Genomic DNA, 17,145 nt, shown 5'->3' with positions numbered 1-17,145 from the left:
GGGCTCGCTGGGAATTGTAGTCGGTGGCCGCCGCCTCTGGGGCCAGTAGGCCAAGTAGGCTCTGATGAGGTGACCCCAAAACTAAATCAAGCAGTGGGAGTCCAGAGATGTTTGGAGGAAGTGCGGCTTTTGGGGTGCTGGTAAGTCTCTGGAGATTACTAAAATAAAAAAAAATAGAGTAGTGAATTTCCTCACTTTAGAATTGTGGTAGGTTTCCTGTGGCTTACCTTGATGTACCCTAACACGAATCCATTTTATGTTAAAAAATGTATATTTTAAAAATACGCGTTTTTTAAATGCTCCTGGGTCATTTTTTCCAAGAGATTACTGACCAGCTCATTCACATATCCTACGTGCACCTTAAACTCGCCGTTTTAAAAACTCAATTTTTCGTATGTGCTCAAACTGTTTTTATCTCTGCACTTTGATCAACATCACCATTCCCTGGCAGCAGGAACTTGGAAGTCAGCTTTACTGCTCACCTCTACTGTAGCGGACACTTGGTTCTTGGGTTTTCTTTTGTTGTCTGCTAAAAATGTTTTCCTTTTAGGAACTGATGCCTCTCTCACCCGGTGAGGCTTTCCCTCACATTCTCTGCACTGTAATAGTGAGTGTGTGACCCAAGCTGGTCCATCTAAGCACCCCATCTTCCTGAACACAGCTGTGGTCTAAGGACACGCATATGACCAAGCAAAGCCCACTGGAGTCCTTTTTAGAGACTCTTGGAAAGAAAGGATCTTTCTTGTGCTGACTTTTTGGGTGTTAAGGACCTTGTTAACCTGAAGCCTCAGGGAAAGGGTAGGGTAGGGTGGCAGGGAGACTTTGCTGTTATGAAATGGGCTGGGGGACTGACGTTCACCCAGAGGAAGCAAGACAAAGACGTGCTAAAGAGAAAGAGCTCCAGAGGCATCATTTAAATTCTTTCTTTCTTTCTTTCTTTTTTTTTTTTTTTGAGATAGATTCTCATTCTGTTGCCTAGGAGGCTGGAGTGCAGTGGCGCAATCTCGGCTCACTGCAAACCCTCTGCTGCTCATGCTCAAGCATCCTAAGTAGCTGGGATTACAGATGTACGCCACCACAACCAGACAACTTCTGTATTTTTAGTAGAGGCGGGATTTCACCATGTTGGCCAGGCTGGTCTGAAACTCCTGACCTCAAGTGATCTGCCCACTTCCGCCTCTCAAGGTACTAGGATTATAGGCATGAGCTACCGTAGCCAACCATTTAAACCCTGATCCAGCCAAGAGGCTCAAAGACATACACCCACACACACCTCTCTTTAAAAAAAGAAAAAAGAAATAAAAAGCAGACTTTAAAGCAGGCATCTCTGACCTAGCATGCATTTTGTCTTTCAGCATGTTTGTGAGCCTGTATTTGGAAATAGTGTCTTTTGCATTTGTGAGATGGAGGCTGATACAAACAGCAGGAATAGACTGTGGTGTATTGTCTTGCTTTCTAGAAGGTAAAAGGATTTTGTGCTTCTCAGGTCTTGGCCATTTTTGAGGGGAGAGAAGAAGTCTTTGATGTTTTGGGTCTTAGGAGAGGTACTGGATACTTCACATCTCTTAGTCTGTGAATTAACTGATGGCCCAGCCCTTCCTGTAACCGGTGCTGGGAGAAGGTGCTTGTGCAGACACAGAGAAGGGAAGCTGCCAACAGACATCAATGCCATGCCTGCGCAAGGGGCAGGCTCTATGATACATTCCAGCACTGCAGGGCAACTTGCCCCCATTCGCTGGCTCTTTGAGTAGTGCCTTTGCAGTTGCTGTGCTTCAGAGACACCAGTACTGAGCTTTTGGTATTCATGTGAGGACTCCTACTACACCCCAATAACAATCTTAGTTCCTATTAATGATTTAGTCGCCATTCTCCACAGTAATTCCCTACAGGCCCATAAATCCTGGTGGGCCACAGACACTTGAGTGTTTTGACTCCTGGGACACATTGGTGTCCTCTAAGCTTGAGAACAGAGCAGGTGGCACCACTGTTACTTATCAAATGAGGTTACGGTGATTTGCATAAATTCCAAGAGACTGAACTCTTCAAGGAGACGGGCTGTTCCTTCTTTGTAATCATCTCATCCAGAACAATGCATGGGTCACAGTACTGCTCAGTAAACATTGGCGAACTGCGTCTCATATTATTTTTTCGGTCTATGCCCACACATGCTTTCTTTAATATAGTTGCAAACCTGTGATAATAAAGCATTTTGTATCCTTTATATGGTTACAGCACAATTAGTTTTAGACATGACAATTGGCTAATATCAACCTTGAGAGAAGGAGACAAAGGAAGAGCGAGGGGTGGTGGTAAAAGTGGAAGATGAAGCATCTAGTTCAGTATATCGCACATAGAAATTTGATGAATTTTTAAAAATGAAATCAGAGTATACTCATTTGCAATATTTTTATTTAGACCAAAGAGAGAATGATTGTTCAAGGAAGAGGAAGAGGATAGGTTATGTTGTCTTTTTCTTTGGATTACTTTTGAGGAATAAAATAAACTACTCTCAAAGCAAATACTCAGTCATCTTTCCTTTAAAGATCAGTATGAAGTGTCGCTGCTGAGAAAGAATTCATTCATATTTATTATGAAAGAATATATCCTTATATTATCTCTTGTTTTATGATTTTGTAAGTGAATAAACTCTGTACACAGAGTTTCACTTATTCATTTGTTCACATTTACTGCATTCTGAGAGGCAGGCTCTGTGCTACACATTAGAAATAACCAAACCAAGAGGCAAAAGGCAGCAAGCTTAGCATTATGACAGGGAGACAGGCACACCCCAGTAGAGTGTGGTTTGTGCTGTGAAAGAGTGTACATGAGGTAGGCAAGCACAGAGGGAGGTATTTTGGCTAGAGTAAGATTTTTCTTGGCTGAGATGACTCTTGAAAGACTGTTAAAGTATAAAAAAGACCTCAGCTGAGGAAATGGCATTGTCCAAGGTGTAGAGAAATAAAACTGCGTGATGATTTGGGAAACTTGAAATGGGTCACTGTGATTGAGGCAGAAGATACTGGTTGGTTAGTGGCAAAAGATGAAAATAGAGAGGAAGGCGTGGGCCAGATTACAGCCCATAAAGACCTTATGTGTTCAGCTTTGTTAAGGATGTTATAGATAGGAGGGATATAACTGGATCCATGCCATTCTTTTAACAAATTGTTATTGCATGACGATTGTGTCAGGCACTTTTCTGAGCACTGAAAATATACTGAGGTGATGAAAAGTGCTCAAATTCTGGATATATCTTAAAACTACAGCTAATAGGATTTTCTGACAGACTAGGTGAAAGGCGTGAGAGAAGGGAAAAATGGTATGACAACAGGATCTTTGGCTTGACTGTTAGCAGGAGGGAGTTGCTGTTAACTGAAATGGCAAAGCTAAGAAGGACTAAGTTTTGGAGGCAACTTACGAATTCTGTTTTATAAACGCCATGTATGAAACATTTATTCGCTATCCAAAGGGAAATAAAAAGTGGGCTATTGAATTTGTTAGCTTAAAGTTCATAGGAGGGGTCTAGGATATAAATATAGCTTTGGAATCATCAGCATATAGGTACTATTTTCAGCCACAGGACTAGATGAGAATGAGAGGTGATGGTCGATAGAAAAGAGAAGAAACTAGATGAGATCAGCTAAGATTTAAAAGTAAACAGAAGAGAAAGCAAGTCCGAAGACTGTGCCCTGGGGCTTTCTAACACTGAGCTTAAGAAAATGAGAAGATGCAAAAGATACTGAGACAGAATGCAAAACAGAAGCCAATATGGTAGCCTGAAATCTATGTGAATAAAAGTGTTGGAAGGAGGGAAAAGTGCTCAATTAAATCAAATGCTGTGATTGTCACTGTGAAAGTTATCAATACCAAAATGAAGTTGCTTATGTATAACCCTGAGATAATAGAGCCAGGAGGCCATGAGGGAGGAGCACTCATGCCCTATGCTTCCACCAAAAAAAATACCACAGGACATTTTTTCAAAGTGCAGTTTGCTACATGAGTCACACAAGGAAAGCTACCAGCACAGGGACAGCTAGCCACACAAGGACAGCTAGCTGATTTCACAAGAACACTTGCCTGACTATTTCTCTAATAAACAGATGTCAATTCCTGCCATAAGTCTCTGTAACCAATGTTTTTTGTTTCGACATAACTTGTAGATACTTCTTTCTCTCTTTTGTCATTAGAACTTTACCCTTACTACAACCTTGGATGTGTCTATGATCCACAATAATGTACATGTCCTGACTTGTAATTCTTCCCTAATCCCAAATAAGCTTTCTTTTGACACTTGTTTAGTCCTTCGACTTATATCCCTATTCTCCTTTTTCTTTACAACAAAACTCTTTAGTTGTCTATAATCATGATCTCCACATTCTCTCCTCCCATTCCTCCTCTCATTCCTTAATCCATTCTAATCAGGGTTTTTTGTTTTTTTGTTTTTGCTTTTGTTTTGCCAACACAAAACCAGTGGACTTACTTTTCTTAAGATCAACAGTGAGTCCACATTCTTAAATACAGCACATGACAATATATTCTTTCTCTTACAGGATGTCAACCTAAAAAGGAACAATATATTCTTCCTCTTATATGTCGTCAGTCTAAAAAGGAAGAATATATTGTCATGTGTTACTGTATTTAGGAATGTGGACTCATTGTGGATCTTAAGAATAGTAAGTCCACTAGTTTTGTGGTGGATAAAGGAGGAAGTAGGAGGAGGTAATGAGAAGAGAGAATGTGGAGATCATGAGTACAGACAACTAAAGAGTTTTGGTGAAAAGAAAAAAGAGGAAAGGGACAGTAGTTGAAGGATTAAATGGGTGTCAAAGAGTTGTTTTTTTTAAGAGGTGGGAAATAATACTAGCTTTGTGTGTTGATAAAAGTAATCCAGTACAGAGGAGAAAGTTAATGATACAGAGAAGAGAGGGAAGAACTGCTGTAGCAATTTCCTTGATTAGATCATAGGGGATATAATCTAACTCTAGGTTGAAAGACTGGTTTTGGTTAGTAACAGAAAAGATGAACCTTTTGTGCATGAAGCTATGGAACTGAGCCCTCAAAACTGATTTAAGATCACCAAAACTAAGAAAGATTCTGCCTAGCAATCTTGGAAAAAGAATGCTTCCAGAACAATACCCTGCAATATGATAAATGAAAAATGCTCACTACTTTGATAATGTTAATGGAGAATGTTCATTTTCTAGAGGTATCTAAACATATTCAGTTTACCTTTATGGAGAATTTATATGGCATTCACACTGCTCAGTGTTTAGAAGCATTATCCCATTTTATCCCTGCAGCAACTCTGAATGACTCAACATCATCCCCAATTACAGATAAGAAAACAGAGTCTCATTTAGAGATCTTTAACTCCCATTCAAATCCTCAGAGCTGGCAAGTGGTCAAGATAAGATTATTAATATTATTTTTTGAGACAGAGTTTCACTTTTGTTGCCCAGAATGGAGTACAATGGCATGGTCTCTGCTCACTGCCACCTCCACTTCCTGGGTTCAAGTCCTTCTCCTGCCTCATCCTCCCAAGTAGATGAGATTACAGGTACCCACTACCACATCTGGCTAATTTTTGCATTTTTGGTAGATATGGGGTTTCATTTGAGTGTAGTCTTAAGCTCCAGAAGCACTATTCTAGGTCCTTATGCTATGAAAACAAGCTTGAATGATTTAGTAAAGTTGAATTTGATGGGGAGAAAAAAAAAATAGAGGTATCTAGTATCTACCTAGACGCAGAATAGATATGCTCTACTGAGAAATATCTTTACAACATGTTCTCTTCTTTTGGATAGATGGTGCCCACGGGCAAGATAGTAGATGAGATCTTAGGAGTGACAAGAAGAAGAGAGTACTGGTAATATCAAATGTCCTCCCAGCTTACTTCCTGAAAAGGAGCTGATGAACTGCACTGTTGACTACACACTTGCTGTAGAGGCATTAAGGCTGGAGTAGGGTTGGAAGGAACTGTTCCAACTGGAACCACCAAGATGTAAAGACAAAAGTGTAGCCCCTCATCAAAGGATGAAGAGGGTGGGTCATATTACCAGATCTTTGTCCCCAGATGTCTTGAGAAGACAGCTGTTAGCCCCAAGTTACACAGAAACATATCAACAGGGGCCAACCCCATTGCTGAAGGAGCCCATGTTGGGGAAAGGATGCCCTAGACAGAGGTGGGTTATCTATAGGGAATGTTACAAAGTTGCCCCATGTCCTGCCCACTTGTGCTGCTGCTTCTCAGTGTGGGAATGGGACTGGATAGCATTGCTCTTTTCAAGCAAGTAGGAATCTGTGACCCTGGGAAGATGCCAGAAATGCCAGCTTTTCCTAGTTGACACATTGTCCATTTCTCCAACTCCCACGATGTGATGAGTGCATGCATTGTGCTCAGTGGCCTATGTGTTCAGATCTTTCCTTGACCACTTATGAGTGGACTGACTTTGGGAAAATAACTTAGACTCTATGAGTCTACGTTTTCTCATCTGTCTCATAGATATGATAATAATAATGACCACATCATAAGGTTGTTTTGAGGACTAAGTGACAGTGCATAAAAAGGATTTAGCACAGCGAATAGCATATAATAAGAGTCCAACAAATGGAGTCACTAAGATATTTGTATGTCAACAAAGTTTAGTTTATTAGCAGATGGAAAATATCATATTTTACAAGAAGATAACTGAAGTGCTTCATTTTCTTAAAGCATAGTACCAACAGAGACTCTGCATAGAAGAGGTGGAGGGTATTGCCTGGATGAGCTAGAATTAGGGCATTTTAAGATGTGTGTTGTGTTCTTGCTGAGCTTTGCTATAAACACCTTCTATGCCTTCCTGTTTCAACTAGAATCAGCTATCCACATAGCCTCTGGCTGGATTAGGGTCAGGGTCAGGGAGTGCAGTTCTCAGGGCTATGTCCAGCATGTGGAAGAGTATGTCAAAGGGACATAAAAAGCACAGGATACCAGATATGAGTGGGATTGTGAATATTGCAAAAGCAAGAAGTCAGAACTAGTGATGAGCAGAAGTGCAAATCTCCCAAGTGCTCTGAGAAACAGGGAGAGATAATGGCTGTGCAATTATATGTAATGCAAGAGTTGGAGGATTTTTTTTTTAATCTTGTAGCACAGTTATACTTCAGTTATAAACACACCAGGCTCAAGGACTCTGAGGACTTATACACAGCTGTTACTTAGGTTACAATTATTACTGGTTTGATTCCAAACTTAATAATCTTAGCGAATGATTAGCAAAAATGGTGATGGTTCTTGAATTACTCAATTGTCTTTGTTTTCATGAAGGCATTTAGATTTTGCTAAAGGACAGTGCAATAGGCCGAATATTGGCTCCCCCCAAAATCTCCAAATTGTAATCCTTAGAACCTGTGATGATGTTACTTTACATAGTAAAAGGGGCTTTGCAGAGGCAATTAAGTCAGGGATCTTGAGATGACAAGATGACCCTGTATTATCCAGAGGAGACAATGTACTCAGTGTAATCACAAAGGTCCTTGTAAGAGGGAGGCAGCAAGGTCAGAATCAAAGACCTTGTAAAAATGGAAGCAGGGTCAGGGAGGAGGGAAGATGCTAGCTTTGAAGACAGAGAAAGGGGCCATCAGCCAAAGAATGTAGGCAGCTTCTAAAACCTGGAAAAGGGAAGGAAATAAATCCCCCCTGGAGTTTCCAGAAGGAACTCAGGACTGCAGATGCCTTGATTTGAGCGCAGTGGGCCGGTGTGAGCCCACTGCATGTCGTTAACGGTTTCCAGAGCAATAACCTGAGCACTTATAGGCTGTGGGTACAATTTTTGTTTGTTTTACCAGGTAAGGTTAATGCACAAGCTCCTTTTTTAACTTTCGTTTACTCCAAGTGTTTGGTCACTTGCACATTGAATAGGACCTTCTTATCTATGAAGTCATATCATTCTGTGTTACCTAGTAGGCTTGAAATGTAGAAGAGAAAAACACTGAAATTAACCTTGTTTCAAAGATGTAATTTCTTTCTCCTTTTGAGAAGGATGGAGAGATAGAATACAAAAGAATTTAACTGTTTTTCACTTTAAATGTTGTTAACAACAATATATTCATCCAACTCTTCATCAAACAAACATTTTTTGAAGGCCTATTCAAAGCAAAACACATTTACTAAGTATTGTGATAGGTTATATAATTTTTTTTTGAAAACCCACAGCTCTAACTGTAAAGAACCTTAAGATTTCATGGACGAAAACAGATATGTAAATTATTAAATATGACATATGGGAAATAAAATATATAATATAAACTGTCTTCAATCTTCATGCATTCAACTGTCAGACGTTCTTTATTTTTATACTTGATACATTGCCACTTCCTTTCACTAACATTTGTAATATTATTACACCAGGAAAATGTGTTTGAGCTCCCAAACAACCGACAGAAAATAAAATCTTGAAACATTGCCATTATAAATTCAGCATTCATATCCCTAGACATAAGAAAAATGACATGTATCCATAAAATTGATCTGAAATCATTAGAAAGTCCAGGAAATGAGAAAAATGGAGTATTTTACTTTGTTCTCTAAGTGACCAATGAAAAATGAAATGGAAACAAATAAATACATTATAGTAGAATAATATTTTGAAATACTAATAATATTTGAAAAATACTAATGTATTCTCCTTATTATTTAATTTTTTTATTTTTTTGACGGAGTTTCACTCTTGTTACCCAGGCTGGAGTGCAATGGCACTATCTCGGCTCACTGCAACCTCCGCCTCCTAGGTTCAGGCAATTCTCCTGCCTCAGCCTCCTGAATCCCCTGCCTAGCTGGGATTACAGGCATGCACCGCCATGCCCAGCTAATTTTTTGTATTTTTTAGTAGAGACGGGGTTTCACCATGTTGACCAGGATGGTCTCGATCTCTTGACCTCGTGATCCACCCGCCTCAGCCTCCCAAAGTGCTGGGATTACAGGCTTGAGCCACCGTGCCCGGCCCGTATTCCCCTTATTACCTAGTTGTCCTTCTCACTGTTTGGACAGCAGATTTTGTTTTGTTTCTTAAGTTAAGGTGATGAGATTTGAGATAACAGTCCTGTTTATTACATTCTCTTGTCACTGGTCTATGAGAGCCTCCCCTCTAATTTTATTTTTTCCCTTTCATTCTTACTCTTTATTCACTTTCTCTTGCCACTTACAGACACTTACCCTATTATGGTACATATATGTCTTTGGTTATATATGTATATGTGGATGTAGCTTTGGTTTGTATATTTTAAATGTACTATGTAATAATAATTTAAAAAACAACCCTTCTTTTATCATTTAAGTGTATCCAGAATATATACCAAGCTAGTAGTATAAAGAAGGGAGCAAAAATACCAGATAACTTTGAAGATACCAAAAGCAGAAGAGACCAATGCCCTGTTCCTAAGTAGAGACTGAGGAAAAGATAAGACTTGGGAGCTAATGTTGATTGCTTCCTTTCAGGGAAGCTTTCAAGTCTTACCATTTTTTTTTTTCAGGAATTTTTTTAAGTATACAGTTGACCCTTGAACAATATTGGGGTTAGGTGCACTAACCCCCTGTGCAGTCAAAAATCTGTGTACAATTTTTGGCTCCCTGAAAACTTAACACTTAACAGCCTACTATTGACTGTAAGACTTAACTGATAATGTAAACCATCCATTAACACTTTTTTGTTTTTACTTTTATTTTTATTTTGAGATGGAGTCTTGCTCTGTTGCCCAGGCTGGAATGCAGTGGCACAATCTTGGCTCACTGCAACATCAGTCTCCCAGGTTCAAGGGATTCTCTTACCACAGCCTCCTGAGTAGCTGGGACTACAGGTATGTGCCACCTAATTTTTTGTATTTTTAGTAGAGATGGGTTTCACCATGTTAGCCAGGATGGTCTTGATCTTCTGACCTTGTGATCCGCCTGCCTTACCCTCCCAAAGTGCTGGGATTAGAGGCATGAGCCATTACACCCGGCTATTAACACTTATTTTGTATGTTTCATGTGTTATATAGTGTATTCTTACAATAAAGTAAGCTAGAGAAAAGACAATGTTGTTAAGAAAATCATAAGAAAGAGAAAAATGTACTTACTATTTATTAAGTGAAAGTGGATCATCGTAAAGGTTTTTATCCTGATCATCTTCACATTAAGTGGACTGAGGAGGAGGAGGAAGAACAGTTGATCATCTGTTTCAGGGGTGGCAGAGGTAGAAGAATGTCTGCATATAAGTGGATGTCTCAGTTCAAACGTGTTATTCCAGGGTCATCTGTCACCTCAAATGCATATTCTGTTCTATTATTGCAGTTTTGTTTGTTTGTGTTTGTTTGTTTTTTGAGATGGAGTTTCGCTCTTGTTACCCAGGCTGGAGTGCAATGGCGCAATCTCAGCTCACTGCAACCTCCGTCTCCTGGGTTCAAGCAATTCTCCTGCCTCAGCCTCCCAAGTAGCTGGGACTACAGGCGTGCACCACCATGCCCAGCTAATTTTTGTCTTTTTAGTAGAGACGGGGTTTCACCATGTTGACCAGGATGGTCTCGATCTCTTGACCTTGTGAACCACCCGCCTCAGCCTCCCAAAGTGCTGGGATTATAGGCATGAGCCACCGCGCCCGACCTGCAGTTTTATTTAACACGGAATTTTGGTGATGAGTGTTGTCTGTCTTGGCCTTTTGTCAATTTCTATTACTTTTTTTCTAATTATTTGTAACTCTTCATTTTCGTTTAATTTTGTGAGCTCATTTTATCTTTGTCTTTGATGTCACTTGCTGTATTTTCTGTAGTACCTGTTTCCCTTGTGCTTCTTCCACCTCAGATTTGTTCTGTAGTGATTCTATGTATTCCCCTCAATTCTGATTTCTCCCAGCTTTTATTTCATCTCATTCTACGTTCTCACTAAATCTAATGCTGAGCTACTGGATCTTTGCTCCTTATTCTTTTTTTTTTTTTTTTTTTTTTCACAGAGGCAATTGCTACATTAAGATTTTCTCATCTATATCAAACACCCAGTGAGAATTTTTATTTACACCTTGGCAAAATTATTCTGCTGAGTGTCCCTCATTTGTCAGTTGATTTTCCTTTTTCTTCTTCTCCCCTCACCCCATTCTTATTTTCCTTCTCCTTCTGGTATATTTATGTGGCTTCTGAACAGACTTCCTTTTTATTATTTATCACTGAAACAAGTACATTCCTCCAGATATCTACAGGAATTTGGGGGTGTGAGGGAGGACTAAGGTCTTGTGTCAGAATAGCTGGATAGGCAAGCTAAGTTTTGTTAGTTTGTTTAACAAGGCAAAGTCTCTCCTCCACAGAGAAGGCCTGCTGCAACCAAAATGGGCCCTGTGTGTGGTTCCTCATGTGGCCTAGCCTGCACCATTTGAAAACAAGCTGACTTTTTCTTATATTTAGTGCATGCTTCTTCCTCCTACCATTGTGGACATAGATTTTTGCACCTTAAGGTGTAACCCTGTTTCGTGAAATGTCCTTTTGTTCTGGCTCCTTCCGAGGTAAACAGCAGCAGCATGTTTTTTATTTCTCTACTTCCTTGTAAGAATTTGCTTGCTTGAACTTCATTTCACCTATATTATGGGAAAATTTTAACTGACTTCTAGTCTTACCAAAAATAGCTTTAGTCTTTTATTTCTCTTTTTCCTCATTGCTTTTGGATAAGTTCCAGGAAAAATCAGAAATGCCAACTCGATATTACTATTTTGAAACAAATATCTCTTTCTTGAATTTGGACATTTCTTGCACTTGCTTTTTTTCCCCCTCTTCTTTCAATTTACACTCTTCTTGGTAGTTTCATTTGTGCTCACAGTTTCATCTAAATGAATAACGATTAAATCACCATCCTTTTCTTGCTTTTCTCCTATTGATTATTCTTTTTTGGCCTATTGTCAGTTTCACATGGATATTCCCAGGAGACTTCCATTATTGTCAATCTCTATATCAATGCTATCACAGGTTCTCCCAGCTGACCTGGCTGAAATGCCTGGACTCCTATTTGATCCCATTTTTCTGTTCATTGCATTTTCAAAATATCTCCTGCCTTGTCATCTCCTTTTTATTTCTACTGATAACACCCTAGTCTGGACCCTACATCTGGATACCACCTATTGTATTTTGTTTTATCTAATAGGCTGCATATTATACCACAGTTAACTTTCTTAAATATATCTGACCATGTTACTCCTTTCCTGCGAAACCTCTGTGGTTCACCAACACAAACAGAATAATCTCTTTAACCTTCCATAAACTGACATTCAAATTCTCTACCAACATAAAATTATTGGCTGTTTTCTACTCTTCATTCATTGATTGCCATGAATTTTTTTATTTTTTATTCTTTTTCTGATAGGACTATTTATTCATCCCCATTTACTGATGTCATGATTAGCTTCCAAAGATCTTCTTTTTAAAAACAATTATTTTAATTTTTTTGATAAATTATAATTGCATATAAATATGGGCTACACAAGGATGCTATGACATATGTATACAATATGGAATGATTGAATCAAGCTAATTCAAAGTTCTGCTTAATGAAGACCTTTCAAAATACCCATTTGCAAATTACTCCTTTCCTTATTCCCTCCCTCCCTCCCTCCCTCCTTCCTTCCTTCCTTCCTTCCTTCCTTCCTTCCCAGCATCTCAGTCTGTTGCCCAAGTTGGAGTGCAGTGGTGTGATCTTGGCTCAGTGCAACCTTTGCATCCCGGGCTCAAGTGATTCTGTCACCTCAGCCTCTGGAGTCACTGGGGCCACAGGCATGCACCACCATGCCTGGCTAATTTTTTGCATTTTTAGTAGAGATAGGGGTCTCAACATGTCACTCAGGCTGGTCTTGAACTCCTGAGCTCAAGTAAGCAGCCCCCCTCGGCCTTTCAAAGGGCTAGGATTACAGGTGTGAGGCACTGCTCCTGGCCTCCTCCTTTTTACTTTTTTTAAACTTAGGTGTTATACCCACCATTGCATGCCTTGTATGTGTCGGCCCTCCCCATTACTTGTGGATTTCCTGAAGCATAGGAGCCATGTCTTTTTCAGCTTATATTAACCACATTACCTAACATAGGTTCTTGCAGAGTGGATACAGTTCTTTTGATTTGAATTTAAATAAGTTGAGCTAATATATATTTGTAATGTATTCTAGTGACTGTATTTGACTTTGAATATATATTAAAATATTTTGAATATATATCCAAAATGTATATCTAAAATATTCAAGTATATTATATATAGTATAAATATATATATATCAAATCGTATGAAATTGTTTGATATATATGACAAATTTTATATATACATATAAAACAATATTTTATTGCTATTTTATAGTGGCTCTAATAAAATGAAACAAATAAAAAGTATTTCTTAGAGCTGCTATAATCAAATGCCATAAATCAATTGGTTTTATACATTTTAGGGAAACATAAGACATCAATCAATACATGGTTTGATCTGAAAAGGCAGGATAACTCGAAGTGGGAGTTTCTCGGTGGATTCAAAGGGCAATTGGTTGAGAGAGTTTTATCTAAATACCTGGAATCAATAGAATTGAGTGTCTATGATAAGATAAGGGGTTGTGGAGACCAAGATTTTTTGTTATGCAAATGAAGACTCCAGGTAGCAGGCTTCAGAGAGAATAGATTGTGTTTCTTGTCAGACTTAAAAGGGAGCCAGACTCTTAGTTAATTTTCTCCTGGATCGGGGAAAAAGACCTCAAAAAGGAGGGTGATTCTTTTCAGATTAGATTTTCCTCACATGAGACAGCTTTGCAGGAAATCAATATATAGATTTTGAAGGAATATGAACATTTAATTAAGTCATAGCAATATTTAATTTATAGTAATCCTGGTATTTGAAAGCAACAAATCTGTATTTTTTATTTTTTGAGACAGGGTCTCACTTGTGTCACCCAGGCTAAAGTGCAATAGTATGATTACAGCTCACTGCAGCCTCAACCTCCCAGGTTGGGGTGATCTCCCCACCTCAGTCTCCTGAGCAGCTGGGACTACAGGCATGCACCCCTAGACCCTGCTAAACTCTTTTTGTATTTTTGAAATGGGAGAGTTCCTTGATTCCCCTCTCAGGGCATGTAACAGGGGTGTGGCCCCCCTGCTTGGTTGCCCCAAAGCTCACATCTGTAGGGGGTAGGGAGAACATGCAGACGGGCAGGTGCAGAGGCCAGGGCAAGCACTTCTGGGTTCTGGCCCTACGGCAGTACCTAGGGGTGGGCGTCTGCAATTCCCAAAGCCCAAGTGGGTGTGTGTTACAAAGCTCTTTCAGATTTGCTGTCTGCAGACAGCCTTCGTGTTAATCAGCTCAGTGGACCCTCTGCCTTATTGCAAGGGCAGGGGGCCAGTGTGACAGCCTTCTGTATCCCAAGCTCCCAAAAGAATTGGACACTTGCCCAGTGTCCCAAAAGAATTAAATCGCATGTGGGCTTGAAGGATGAGTGCAAGGTTTTATTCAGTAGTGGAGGTGGCTGTCAGTGAGATGGATGGAAAGCCAGAAGCAGGGATGGAGTGGGAAGGTGGTCTTCCCTTGGAGTCAGGCAACCCAGCGGCCAGACTCTTCTCTGACCAACCCCAGCCAAACTCCTCTCCGAATCCAGATGTCCCTCCTCTTCTCTCTTTCTTGCCGCCATCATTCCGCCGTGGGCTGGTCTTCTGGCCTGCTGGTCTCGATGTGATGTTCAGCCCATTGCACGTATGCTCACTAAGGTCTTGGGTTTATATGGATACAGGATAGGGGTGCATGGTGGGCCAGAATGGGCTTGGAAAATGCAAAATTTGGGCATATAAGCAGGAGTGCCTGTTCTCAGGTTCATGGGCACAGGCCTGAGGGTGGACCCCTTGCCAGAGACCCTGCTCTTCTCTACCCAGCACTTTCCTGATCCATATACATATATATATATATATATTTTTTTTTTTGTAGAGATGGAGGTTTCACCAAGTTAACCGGCCTGGTCTTGAACTCCTGGAGTCAAGCAATCTGCCTGCCTTGGCCTCCAAAGTGTTGGAATTACAGGCATGAGTCACAATGCCTGGCCTTAATCTGTATTTATTTAAAGACTTTTATAATTTTGATTTTACTAATGAAATATTTTTAAGTATTTCATTGAATTTCATTTTATTATAAATAATAATATAACCAAGTAATTTAGCTTCATAATTCATTTTAAACCGCTTTTTTTCTCCTTGCTGGCCTTGAAATGTACTTTGAAGCCCTTTATTTCCCTCCCTCCCACTGGGTACTTCTTTTATTGGTCTAGTTTATCTAATTACATACTTGCTTAGAAACTACAGGGGCTAATCTTGAAATAAACCCAGCACGGAGATCCGGCTGTGCCAGCTGTGAAATCCTCCCCATCTAGAGATTATCTCAGGCTGGTTCATATACAACACAGCTATTGTCAAAATGATACAAGCCTGTACCAGAGTGACGATAACTCAAGATAGCCACTGGAACAAGACATGCAGATCGTGTACCCTATGCTACTCTTGCATGTTTATTCACCAAGTTTCCCTTCTTAATTCCCTTACCCAGATCCAAATTGGATGGATATGCTAATTTGCTTTATTGCAGTAATCATTTCACAATATATACATATATCAAAGCATCATTTTGTATACTTTGAATATACACAATTTTTATTTGTCAGTTGCACCTTAATAAAACTAGTTAAAAAGAGAGAACTTAAAACTCAGTCAAGTGTCATATTTTTACTTCATCACCTCAATACCAATTCAGTACTTTGTCCTGGTTCTTAACTTACCCAGCTTTGATAACCTGGCCGAGTCTCTTTCTCTTTTTAAAAAAATTCAATAGCTTTAGGGGTACAGTGGTTTCTGGTTACATGGATGAATTATATAGTAGTCAAGTCTGTGATTTTAGTGCACTAGTTGCCTGAGAAGTGTGTATTGTACCTGATGCACATTTTTTAAATCCTTCACCCACTTTCTCTTTTCCTCCTTTCTGAGTCTCCAATGTCTGTTATACCATTCTGTATGCCTCTGTGTTCCCACTTATAAGTGAGAATAGAACATGGTTTGGTTTTTCATTCCTGAGTTACTTTAGTTAGAATAATGGCCTCCAGCTCCTTCCAAGTTGCTGTAAATGACATTATTTCATTATTTTTGTGGCTGACTAGTATTCCATGGTGTATATATGCCATATTTTATTTATCCACTCATTGGTTAATAGGCACTTAGCTTGGTTCCACATCTTTGCTATTGTGAATTGTGCTGTGGTGAACAGGTGCATGTAGGTGTCTTTTTGATGTAATGAGTTATTTTCCTTTTCCTTTGATAACTGCTGGATAAAATGGTAGATCTACTTTTAGTTCTTTGAGAAATCTCCATACTGTTTTTTGTTAAAGAGGTTATACTAATCTACATTCCTGCCAATAGAGTATAAATGTTTCTTTTTTACCATATCACGCCAACAGCTATTTTTTTTTTTTTTTTTGAGACGGAGTTTCACTCTTGTTACTCAGACTGGAGTGCAATGGTGCGATCTCGGCTCACTGCAACCTCTGCCTCCTGGGTTCAGGGAATTCTCCTGCCTCAGCCTCCTGAGTAGCTGGGATTACAGGCACGCACCACCATGCCCAGCTAATTTTTTTTTTTTTTTTTGGATTTTTTAGTAGAGACGGGGTTTCACCATGTTGACCAGGATGGTCTCGATCTCTTGACCTCATGATCCACCTGTCTCAGCCTCCCAAAGTGCTGGGATTACAGGCTTGAGCCACCACGCCCGACCAGCTATTGTTTTTTGACTTTTTAATAATGGCCATTCTGGCTGGAGTAAGGTGGCATCTCATTGTGCTTTTAGTTTGCGTTTCCCTGATACTTAGTGATGTTGAACTTTTTTTATATGTCTCTTGGCCATTTGTATATCTTCTTTTGAGAAATGTCTATTCATATCATTTGGCCGCTTTTTGATGGGATTTTTTTCCTTGCTAATTTGTTCAAGATCCTTGTAGATTCTAAATATTAGTTCTTTGTCAGATGTATAGTTTGCAAATATTTTCTTCCATTCTGTAGGTTATCTGTATATTTTGATAATTGTTTCTTTTGCTGTGCAGAAGCTTTTTCATTCAATCAGATACCATTTATTTTTATTCTTGTTGCATTTGCTTCTGGGGT

The 17,145-nt window shown here is 39.5% G+C and overlaps 1 long non-coding RNA gene across 4 annotated transcripts in view; it reads left to right on the top strand.

The window, feature by feature from the left end:
• The first annotated feature begins 33 nt into the window (after positions 1–33).
• The window catches only part of LOC141585150 (uncharacterized), a 53,473-nt gene continuing 36,361 nt past the window's right edge, over positions 34–17,145 (top strand). For all 4 annotated transcript variants that reach the window (XR_012518492.1, XR_012518493.1, XR_012518491.1 and 1 more), the window contains exons 1-2: positions 34–140; positions 9,710–9,831. This is a non-coding gene — a long non-coding RNA (uncharacterized LOC141585150). The remainder of the gene's footprint in view (positions 141–9,709; positions 9,832–17,145) is intronic.

The sequence above is a fragment of the Saimiri boliviensis genome, chromosome 7 (assembly GCF_048565385.1).
Source record: "Saimiri boliviensis isolate mSaiBol1 chromosome 7, mSaiBol1.pri, whole genome shotgun sequence".
In the NCBI taxonomy this organism is placed as follows: Eukaryota; Metazoa; Chordata; class Mammalia; order Primates; family Cebidae; genus Saimiri; species Saimiri boliviensis.
The sequence above is the reverse complement of the archived record's forward strand: the minus strand, read 5'-3'. Positions and strand labels throughout refer to the sequence as shown.